Here is a 12,559-nt window from a genome sequence, read left to right as displayed (position 1 = left end):
TTCAAACTGAGAGTTAAATAATATTGAAATGTTAGCGTACTCATATAAGATTTCAGCATTTAAAAGCACAACCACATCCCTTCAGCAAGAAGACACAAAAGATTAAAATTCAAAAATACATTGCTAGTCAGCATGTTTCACTGAACATAAACCAATTGATCTATAGAGTAAAATATACAGTAGACTCAGGTAGGCCTTACAAAGTAAACGCTGGAGTTTTCACCATGAAGGAAACGTAACACATAGCGATCTCTAATATTCCAATATTTTGTTACATGATTAGGAATATTACAATTATGAATTATATAGAGCGGTGACCGCTTAAAATTTACAATATGATATCAAATCAAATCAAATAAATAATTTTTATTCAACATAAATGAAAGTACACACTTGTTGAAAGTCAAAGAGAACTGCCGCCAATTCACAAAAACTAGCTTCCGTCCTGAGAAGAACTGGCAAGAAACTCAGCGGGCATGTCTTTTTTTTTTAAATATTAAATATATTTTTTAAATGTTCATTTTTACAAGAGGCATTAAGTATAACGTAACAATTATTGCAATATTGAAATGCCCGGAGCGAGCAATTCATTCCCATAATATCATACCTAAAATAGGATAACCAATGAATGCGTCTACTATTTGACTGAAACAATACTGAAACAAGTAGTGAGATGCTCGCTGGATCTTCTCAGTGGGTCGCGATTCCGATCCGGTTGTAGATTCAGCGAAAAACTGCTCTTGCTAGGGCTAGTATTACAAAATTCTCTCTGGTTGAGTCCGTGAGCTCACCTACCCGTCAGAGCGTAGCTGGAATAGTTTCTTATGCTACCAGCGATTTCAAAGCAAAAAAAAGGACAAAAACCCCATTTTTTCTTCTGTGTGCTTGGTGCGAGCTTTTTAACGTTCTCGATAGCGTAAAAGTTAGCTCATATTTGTATGGAATGGGATCGTTTGCCTACGTATGCCGCTAGAGGCGCTGTTCCAACTGCATACAAAATTGGGCTAACTTTTACGCTATGGAGATTGTTAAGGATCTCTAAATCCCCCTCCAAACAAGTTTTTATTCTCGCCCACCACCGAGCTTCACTTCATCAAGCGATCGCGAACGCATATACATCTTTAACGATTACATACATTATCTACTACAATATTCAACCTCATTATTATTTGTTCTTCAGTTTTTATCTTTTAATATACTTGTAAATACGAGCCAAATCGTTTCATTGAAGAGTACAACAAGACATCCAGCAAGGAACAGAGATTAATGGAGAACGTTAAAAAACTCGCACTAAGCACACTGATCAAGCGACACAGACGCGTTTGTCAAACCACGAATATCAAAAAATCCGTCCAAAAACAAAAGCTATCGGGATTCACTGTTCCAATAATTCGTGTTTAACGAAAAACAATTATTAATTAACATATTGTTGGAAATAACTTCCGATCGCAGTGCTAATCGGAATTTAAGGTCACGTTACTAACGACTTAACGAATGCAACACGTTAAAAAATAATCGTTGCAAACACCTCCAAACTCTCACGGCTTTTAACGATCGTAAATATACTTTATATTTATATGTAAATCTTTTTTTTTGTTAGATAACTGTATTAGTTACAATTACATTTTTCTGGAACAAATAACAAGGGGCGAGTCATATTAATTTATTTTTTTTGCTTTGACATGTGGACGAGCTCACAGCCCACCTGGTGTTAAGTGGTTACTGGAGCCCATAGACATCCACAACGTAAATGTGCCACCCACCTTAAGATATAAGTTCTAAGGTTTCAAGTATAGTCACAACGGCTGCCCCACCCTTCAAACCGAAACGCATTACTGCTTCACGGCAGAAATAGGCAGGGTGGTGGTGCCCACCCGCGCGGACTTACAAGAGGTCCTACCACCAGTAAAAATATAATAATATTATTATATTATAATCCCTATATTTCCACGCGCAACTTCGAAGGCGTGGACTACAATATATTTATATCGCGTTATCGAAGACTCAGCAGTTGACAAGTGGGACGATAGGTAACTTGTATACTTTCTCAGGATTCAAACTATTTTCTACCAAAGTTCATCAAAATCGGTTCTGCGTTTTAGTCTTATAAAACATATCTGGTGGTAAGGCGTTTCGTCTTATTACACGATGTTACCTACTCCTTGGAAATAACTCATGAACATGTTTCAAGTACGTATTCCATTAGATAATTACGTACCTGCCTGCTGGATTGGAACACCGCATCAACAACAATCGCATCACATGACATGACGCGTCAAAACAGGGTGTCTTGCCCATTAGATCACGACGACTTGGCGCAAACAAACATACAAAAAACAAAAAACAACATTTTATAGGGATTTTATGACCTGGTAACTAAGACCTTTAAGTCATGTCTTATTTTAATTTATATTTGTATTTGTATGAAAAATGATATTATGGAGTGAAATGAAATGAAGATGATTAATTTGAGACATTAATCAACTGGGATGAAATTAAATAAAATGAAATGAGAGGATATGGGATTAAATTTAATCTCAGTAATTACAAACTCTGTACTCTAACGTAAACATAATATTGTTGTGGGGGATAGTGTTATTCGCGTCCGTAGGAATTACCTAACCATAACCCTACACGTGTCCCCTGGGTGGTGCTAAATGAATAATAACGCCGGGTCTCGAGCGGCGGTAAATTAACTCGACCAAACCAGCGCAAGCTTGGCCTATCAGTGGGAGTAGGAAATGACCCTCACTAGCCGCAACCCTGTAACGACAGGATCGGCGGTCTTGGCTTCATTGTCTGGGCCACGAAGAAGAAAACTTCTATAAAAATCACCCCAAGTCCACGGTGAGACCTCGCGCCAAGGGACTGCATGGCTGATGGGAGATCAGTCGATAGCGATCGACCTCTACGGACATGGCAAACGTAGTTGTACTCTGCCTTCTTAGGGAATGGCGTCACCCCTAAGTGACCTTGTACTTCGTCCAATACTCGTGGGAACAAAATGAATGAAAAACAAAAAAATAAAACAAACCCTACTATGATTCAATCAACATTGCACAAGAGTATGTTTACAAAAGCACGCAGCAACTCACTCGGTACTATACCGCAAGACATCAACGTCCCTGAAATAATATTTAGTACGAAAGATCAAATCAAGCACGACTGGCAACAGGACAGAATTCCGCCAGCCAAAAGAAAGAGAGTGGAAACCGACTCCCCACAGACTGAAAAGGTAAAGAAAAAGCCTAACACAACCACTTATGCAATTGCTACAAAGAATCAATTCGATATTTTAGACAGTGAGGAATCTACAACAGACAATATAGAAATAGAAAAACCACCAAAACCAGAACCAATATTTGTTACTGGTGTCCTGGACATCAGCGCCCTCCGAAATAAATTAAAAGAAATTGCATCAGCAGACGACTACACTATGACAACACTCAAGTCAGGACACATTGTGAAAATAATGCCAGCAAGTATAGAAATATATAAATCAATACGAGAAAATTTTATCTCAGACAATATTAGCCATTACACATACATGTTAAAGAGCGAAAGACCATACAGAGTTGTACTAAGAGGCCTCCACAGCTCAGAGGATACTACTGAAATAAAGGAAAAACTCAAAGAACACGGGCACGAAGTAAGGCAAATTGTAAATGTACGCCACCGAACCTCAAAAGAACCTCTACCTTTGTTCTATGTAGACCTGGAACCCAAGCCAAGCAATAAAGATATATTTAATTTAAAATTCCTAAATCACATGAAGGTATCATTCGAACCACCCTACAAGAAAAAAGAAATTATCCAGTGTAAAAGGTGTCAAAGATTTGGTCACTCTAAAAATCAGTGCTACCGACCTTTCAGATGCGTCAAGTGCGGAGAAGACCACCCCACCAGCACCTGTAAAAAAACTAAAGACACAGAAGCTACATGTGCGAACTGTCAGCAAAAGCACCCTGCTAGTTATAGAGGATGTTTCAAATATAAACAATACAAGGAGCATATACTGAAAATACAACCGAAAAACACGCACACAAATATAATAAACAGACAAACCAGACTCCCAGATGTAGATATTTCACAGCCTAAGAAATTTAGTACCAGTAATAAAAATAGACTAACTTATGCTGAAGCAATAAAATCTAAAACAGACAACATAATTAATTCAAACGAACCACTTCAAGTGCAACAACTGGGTGACATCCTTGATAAGATGTTCAACAGAATTCAAACCATGATGATCAACATGGTAGACAACATGATGGACAGGTTTGTCCAGCTAATGAGCAGCCTAAAAAAAATTTAGTTCCAATCTCAGAATAATCACTTGGAACGCTAACGGACTAGTCGCACGCAGATTAGAGCTAGAAATGTTCCTGAACATGAACAAAATTGACATAGCACTAATTTCCGAAGCCAGATTTACAAGTAAAAGTTTTTTCTCAATAAGGGGCTATACTATCTACAACACCAATCATCCATCAGGAAGTGCACATGGAGGAACGGCAGTACTTATAAAATCTAACATAAAACATCACCCGCTCGAACCATTCACGACAGACAAGATACAAGCTACACTCATCAAAGTCAGTGACAAAAGTTCGGACATTACAATTGCTGCAGTCTACTGCCCGCCCAAACCTCAGATATCACGGGAAGACTATAATGATTTCTTCTCTAAACTCGGACACCGTTATATAAGCGGAGGCGACTGGAACGCTAAACATACGTTCTGGGGTTCCAGGCTTGTAACAACTAGAGGCAGACAACTCTACCAAGCTGTTAAGGATCTCAACCTTGACTGCTTATCAACAGGTGAACCTACTTACTGGCCGACTGATCCACGAAAAACTCCTGATCTACTGGACTTCTTCATAACAAAAAATATTATAATCAATAACACCAGTGTGGAATCTGACTTAGATCTCACATCAGACCATTCTGCAGTTATTCTTAACCTGAATAATAAGATAATATTAAATGATGCACCACCCAGAATCTACAATAAAAAAACAAACTGGGAAGAATACAAAAATATTATCACAGCAGAAGTACAGCTCATGGTGTCACTGAAAACAGTAGAAGAAGTTGAACAAGCCATTGAAAACCTAAATGGATTGATCCATAGCGCAGCTAATAGGTCCACACCCCAAGGTAAAGCTAGTAGTGCTAAAGAGCATGTATACCCTGCGTTCATTAGGGACAGAGTAACTGAAAGACGTCGACTCCGCAGAGAATGGCAAAACAACCACTACAAAAGAGACAAAACTGCTTTTAATAAAGCATCGCAACAACTGAAGGCGCTAACGAAACAATGGGCAAATGAGAACTTACAGAGTTACCTCACAAAGCTGACACCTACTAGTGATACAAATTACTCTCTGTACAAAGCTACAAAAAACATGAAGCGTCCAAAACAACAGGCTACACCTATAAAAACACAACTAGGGACCTGGGCTCGCTCCGACGGTGAGAAAGCTACTACATTTGCAGAGCATTTACAAAAAGTATTTGAGCCACCTCCTAGCAACGACCAAAGCCTAGACAATGTAATAGACGAATACTTAAGTTCTCCAAATCAGATGTGCCTACCGTTGAAACATGTCACGCTTAATGAACTAAGACGGGACATCCGAAAACTTAAACAAGGTAAATGCCCCGGCTATGATCTCATTGACGCTACCCTCTTAAAACATCTTCCAAAAAAGGGACTTCTGCTCATACTTGCTATCTTAAACGCATGTCTAAGATTATCCTTCTATCCAAGCCAGTGGAAAATAGCCCAAGTCATTATGATACAGAAGCCAGGAAAACCACCTCAAGATGTGACATCATATAGACCCATAAGTCTTCTTCCTGTTGTTGGAAAAATACTTGAAGGGATTGTGCTAAACAGAATGCGAGAACACCTAGCAGAAATAATACCAACCCACCAGTTCGGCTTTAGAGAAGGTCACGGCACTATCGAGCAAGTGCATCGTTTGGTTGATGTCATTGGGAGAGCGCTGGAAAACAAATTATATTGTTGCGCAGCCTTCCTAGACATTTCCCAGGCTTTTGACAAGGTTTGGCATGATGGGCTGCTTTACAAAATTAAAAAAAAGTTGCCACATTCATTTTTCCCACTACTTCAATCATACCTTGAAAATAGGTGTTTTGAAGTGAAGATCAATTCCGACACATCTAACATGTACGAAATTAATTCTGGGGTGCCTCAGGGTAGCATACTGGGACCGGTTCTTTATTTGATATTCACAGCGGATTTACCCACTCACGCTTCCACTACTACTGCGACATATGCTGATGACACTGCGATTCTTTCAACACATGAAAATCAAGATTCAGCATCCGATAGGCTTCAACATCACTTAAATCTGATCGAGAAATGGCTCAGACAGTGGCGCATAAAGGTCAACACAGACAAGTCGGTTCAAGTAACCTTCACTCTCAGAAGGAAAACATGTCCTCCTGTAAAACTCTGTGACGTAGAAATCACACAATCAGATGATGCTAAATATCTGGGTATGCACCTCGACCGACGGCTCACGTGGTGCAAACATATATGGACAAAAAGGAAACAGCTGGACTGCAGACTCAGAGGCATGTACTGGCTTATTGGACGCAAGTCGCAGCTTTCAGACGCCAGTAAAATGACAATTTACAAAACAATACTGAAGCCTGTATGGACATATGGCATACAGGTATGGGGCACTGCCAGTCACAGTAATATAGAAATACTAGAGCGTTTTCAGAGCAAAACAATGAGAACCATGTTCAACATTCCACCATACATAAGCAACAAATATGTGAATCTTGATTTGAATCTGAGAACAGTGAAGGAAGAAATTGAAACATACAGCAAGAATTACCAAACACGACTTGACCAACACATTAATCAGCTGGCTGCAGAGCTGCAGGGGGAGGGCAGCCTAAGATACTCTCGCCTGAAAAGGAGTAGTATACCAGACCTAGCAAAAAGATTTGCAGATATAAGATGAGAATGGTACCACTGGGGACACAACTCAGCTGACTCAACTTTTCCTGATGAAAATCTGACAACAGATTAGATTATTGTTTTTCAAGAAACAGATTGCTAAGTTGCAGGCTAGAGAAAAAAAAAAAAAAAAAAAAAAAATATTGTTGTAAATTAAAAACAATATATTCGATCTTATAATAACGTAACGGCTATTAATTAACGGACTTATATAATGAAATGGGAAGTAATCGTGAATGAGCGATCGTTCAGTAATAAACATGTTTTGGTATCTCACAAACAAAATTTTTTTTTAGTTCATCCAAATAGTACAGGTAAAACTGGAAATTTCTTATCGAAGTATTTTATTTGTGTATTTTGGCATATTTGCTGACTAAGACTTATATTAGTCAGCAAAGGTGATGCGAAGACAGGCATAGTAGTTGGTAAATAAATTACACATGCATAGACTCATACATTACTAGTGGTAGGACCTTATGTGAGTCCGCACGGGTAGGTACCACCACCCCGCCTATTTCTGCCGTGAAACAGTAATGCGTTTCGGCTTGAAGGGTGGGGCAGCCGTCGTAACTATGCTGAGTCGTTAGAACTTATATCTCAAGGTGGGTGGCGCATTTACGTTGTAGATGTCTATGGGCTCCAGTAACTACTTAACACCAGGTGGGCTGTGAGCTCGTCCACCCATCTAAACAATAAAAAAAAACGTACATACTAACATATACATACAATCACTACTACTACGCATAACATTTACTTCTTTTAGGGTAGTCCCTTGTAGGCAGCGGGTATACGGTCCACCTGATGGTGTGTGGTTACCGTCACTCATGGACATCAACAATGCCAGGGGAAATGTCAAAACGCTGCCCAACCCCATACTATTTACATTTACCCACTTGAATATATCCGTCTGTGTTATCGTCAATTGTACCTAATAAGTACAATTACCTAAAGTTTATACAGGCCGCGTATTCTTGCTGTTTACGAAAATAAAAACCTATCTTAACATAATTAAATTACGTTGTAAAATCTGTCGGTTTCATAAGATATCTTGAATACATAATCAACGTCCATCAAAATTTTTTTTTGCATACAATAGTGATTCATCGACAAATATAAACGATGACCGTGGCACTACAGACATCGTGTCATGGATGTAAGAAATATGATAACAAGAAATCATTATATACATATCGATATGACTACCATAGAACATTTTTTATTGGATGAGACGCCCGGTGTACTCATATCAAGCGATGCGATCATGCTGACGTTCCAATCGCGTAGGCGAGTGAGCATTTTTCGGCTTCGACACCAGTGAGTGAAATTCGTATCTGACGCGGTCTTTGAAGTCAGTTCCACGGTGAAGGATTAACAACGCATGATTGCAATGAAAAATTTTAAAAACATATATATCGTAACGTCTTCTGGTAGACCACATTTCTCAAAGTAGGTAGCATTATTTCATTCTGCTGTATATGACCTACGGTAACACCTATAGAATATGCTGTCATAATCTATATACCTAAAAATGAATTGCTGTTCGTAGTCTCGCTAAAACTCGAGAACGGCTGGACCGATTTGGCTAATTTTGGTCTTGAATTATTTGTGGAAGTCCAGAGAAGGGTTAAAAGGTAGATAAATATGAAAATTCACGGAATTAAATAAAGTTTAGGTCTTTTATTTATCGATTGAGGCACTACGAAGTCTGCCGGGTCAGCTAGTGTAATTAATAAAAACGTTATTTTTTTTATTGCCGTATAGTCAGACGAGCATACGGTCCACCTAATCATGAGTGGTTACCGTCGCTCATGGACCTCATCAATGCGAGGGACAGAGCCAAGCCACTGCCTACCGTTTTATACTCCCCACTAGCCTCGTTTGAAGAAGGACATGTCATAGTGCTCGGGAAACACTGAAGAAGGGAGCTCATTCCAAAACCGGATGGTACGATGCAAAAAAGATCTCTGGAAACGCACTGTGGATGAACGCAGTAGCTCCAAGTAGTATGGACAAAATCTACTCCGGTGACGGGCGGTGCGATGGTAAAACGAGATGATAATAACATCTCAAACAAGGGCAGAGCACTCCCCATAGAACATCCTAATATAATTATGCTTGTTGTGGGTGTCTTCTTGGAAGATGGCATGGATCCTGTCAGTTTTTGCCACGAAACAATTGTGCAATTATGAGCGTAAGATAAGTGTTATATCTTTGGAAATGTTGACCTCATATCTCAAAGTGGCTGGCGTCAATACTGTTTTATACTCTAAAGTAGGTAGTCCAAAAGGCCATGATTATTACTGAATGAAGAATTAAGTCAATAGACCGCTCTAATATTTACGCCGTTTAAAAAAACCATTCTAAAGTTTTTCACTGTCTCAACAAATAAACAGTCAGCTAGTTTGATCACAGGCTGTTACTGCCATAGACGGCGGTGATACGAGCATCAGTGCCATAGGCAGGTTTCAATCCAACTCGTTTTTTGCGCCAAGCCCGGCACGTTGAATTCCAATCACTACCTACCTGTGACAGTCTAGTTATAGTTTATGAGAACAGGACACCGGACACCATGGGTCGATGGACGCGAGGGTCGTCGCCCCTCCGGCCTTGCAACAGCAGAGCAATTTTCATTTTAAACATCCGTTACACAAAAAAAAAAAACTGAAAAAGATGCCTTGCGAGTTGACCGTTAAGCTCTAGACAATTTGATATCAGCGTTCATCAAGTCCTCGATAGATTAAGCAAGCCTTTCAAATATCCATCTACATCAAACGAATTTGCTAATTAACTTATAGTTTTTCTCTCTCAAATTGATCTTCAAATTCGTAAAAAACATTCCTAATGATTTATCTACGAGTATACCTATGTTACAAATGTGAAAGTTTGTGTATTGAGATATTTCTTTTTCGGTTACTCAAAAATAACTGAACGGTTTGAATGAAATCTCTTATGAAAATTGATTACCTTGTTACAAATTATAAGATAGTTCTTCGTATGGTAAATGACATGATTATGGTAGCACTGATTTCACGACCTGACCGTTATTGCTAGGGCCAGCAAGTCCCAGACTGAGCCCGTGAGCTCACCCACGTACCTGGAATACCTAGAATAGCTTTTTAAGCACCATTAACGCTAAAGGGTAGGGTAAAAATGTTCCACCCAACGGATTTTTAAATCGAATCCTAGTTTATACCAGAAAAATACGTTTCATTAAATATTACGGATTTTCATAAATGAAACCACGGAGCACGTCTCGTGGTTTGTATAGTACAGACTGTAAATACAAACAGTGTAGGTACTTAGTGCGAGTGTTTTCACGCTCTCGATAGCGTAAAAGTTAACTCAAATTTGCTCAAACAGCGCCCCTAGCGGCAAACCTAGCCAAACGTTCCAACTCTATAATTAAGTTAACTTTTACGCTATCGAGAACGTAAAAAAACTCGCACTAAGCTCACAGTTCATACTGGGTATATACTATCGAATACGTAGGTACTGATTGTAATACTGGTTGCCCGTTTTATAACGGGAATACAATATTGTACGGTAGCAATACACACAGGTCTACGCTTTCGATTATCGCTAGCAATAATAACCACAGCGTGCCGGTTTGATATTGACGACTTACAATTTTGAAGCAGTATCTTGTATTTTGTTGTATTGAACGCTTTAAGTCTTTCTGTAACTTATTCTCCTATAGTTTTTATGGTTAGCTCGACATCTCATTTTATAATACTTAACATAAGATATTTTTGTTTATTAATAAATAAATAACTCACAAATACATAAAGTGTAATAACACTGTAATAACAAGTACAATAACACATTATGCATTTGTATGTATCTCGAACTTAATGCCTAAACCATTCCCTATTAGTCAATCAAAGGTAATGGAGAGAAAATAACATAAATTATATTATAATAATATAAATTATACATATATACATACATACATTCCAAATAAAGGAATAAACTTTATCTTTTATAATATATTTATCTTCTGTATATGTACAATAAAAAAACAAAAACTAAATGATTAAACGTGGTTTTTAAACGAGCAAAAAATTAATACGCTATTATTTAGTATAAAGTAAATAAATAATATACATTTACATACCTACAAATTTGTAGATCTATGCGCGTCTTTTATCAATTTGAGTCAAACATTTGCGCAGTTGTTGGGACAACAAGGAAGGTTTTCGTTCTAGAATTATCATTGACACGTATTAATTTAGAAGCAAAAGAAAAAAGCGGAATAATCTTTCTATCAAATAGTCTGGTTGGATATTAATCAGCAAAGTAAGTAGTAGAGTAAGTAGCTAATATTAGCACGTCAGTATTTGAAAACTAAATAACACTTTATCTGAATCGCTGATGCGCCGTTTCTCATGGGATAATAAAGCAATGATTTGAATATTTATTTATTTATGCACTTTAAATATCTACCTACATAATTGTTATTTTGATACTAACATAGTTTTAAGAGATGTAACAACATATTGAGTCCTGGCTACTTTAATAAATAAATATACCTTTTATTATTAATTAATATATGAACAAAAGTTGACATTAACAGAACTACGTTTACGGTTTAATCTCAATCAATATTGTGCTAACAGTACTTAGTAAATTGGCATAATATTAAAATATAGACGAATAACACCTAATAAGGATGAATACATCCATGACTACGAAAATTGTATTCGAAATATCCAAAATGTTATAACGACAGCGAGAAATGCGAAATTGAACCGTCAAAGTGGTGTGAATTATCTCTACGACCCGCGAAAGCCGAAGAAAATATTACGAGTCAACATGTAACCGGTTGGTAAGGTACGTTCTACATTACAAAACTTTACAGTGAAACCGACGCATTTGAATTTGAAGCTTCAAAGCTTGCACGCGGTTAGGTAGAAGCCAATGAAGAAAGTCTCAGCCATTGAAGACTTTCACATCGCTTTCAGGTCGACTTACTTCTGCACGAATGGAAATTACACTCACACCTAAAAGGTTGGCTTGAACTTGTTGACTAATGAATCTATATGTATATAAATGAATTGCTGTTCGTTAGTCTCGCTAAAACTCGAGAACGGCTGGACCGATTTGATTAATTTTGGTCTTGAGCTACTTGTGGAAGTCCAGAGAAGGTTTAAAAATATGAAAATGCTCGGAATTAAATAAAGATAACAATTTTGTTATTCCTTTGATGTGTCCCCCGTCGGACGGATTCCTTTTGTTTGTTTTAAGCTTATTTTATACAAAAGTTTAGGTCTTTTATTTATCGATTGAGGCACTACGAAGTCTGCCGGGTCAGCTAGTACGTCATAAAAGTATATTATTATTGATACAATAAACAGACAGGGAATTCGGAATATATTCATTTATTACATTATGTCTGATGAATACATGCACAAATGGGAACAATTATATTACAGAAAAAATAAATATTAAGTTTATAGGAGGACAATAATGTATTGAAAGATCGGTGTCGCAAATGACAATATATGCCTTTCTCGTATTAAGATTAGAATAACGAAATAGGGCAATAAAATAAAACGT

Source organism: Bombyx mandarina, chromosome 05 (assembly GCF_030267445.1).
Source record: "Bombyx mandarina strain Sakado chromosome 05, ASM3026744v2".
Classification (NCBI taxonomy): Eukaryota; Metazoa; Arthropoda; class Insecta; order Lepidoptera; family Bombycidae; genus Bombyx; species Bombyx mandarina.
This window is presented reverse-complemented; position numbering follows the sequence as displayed.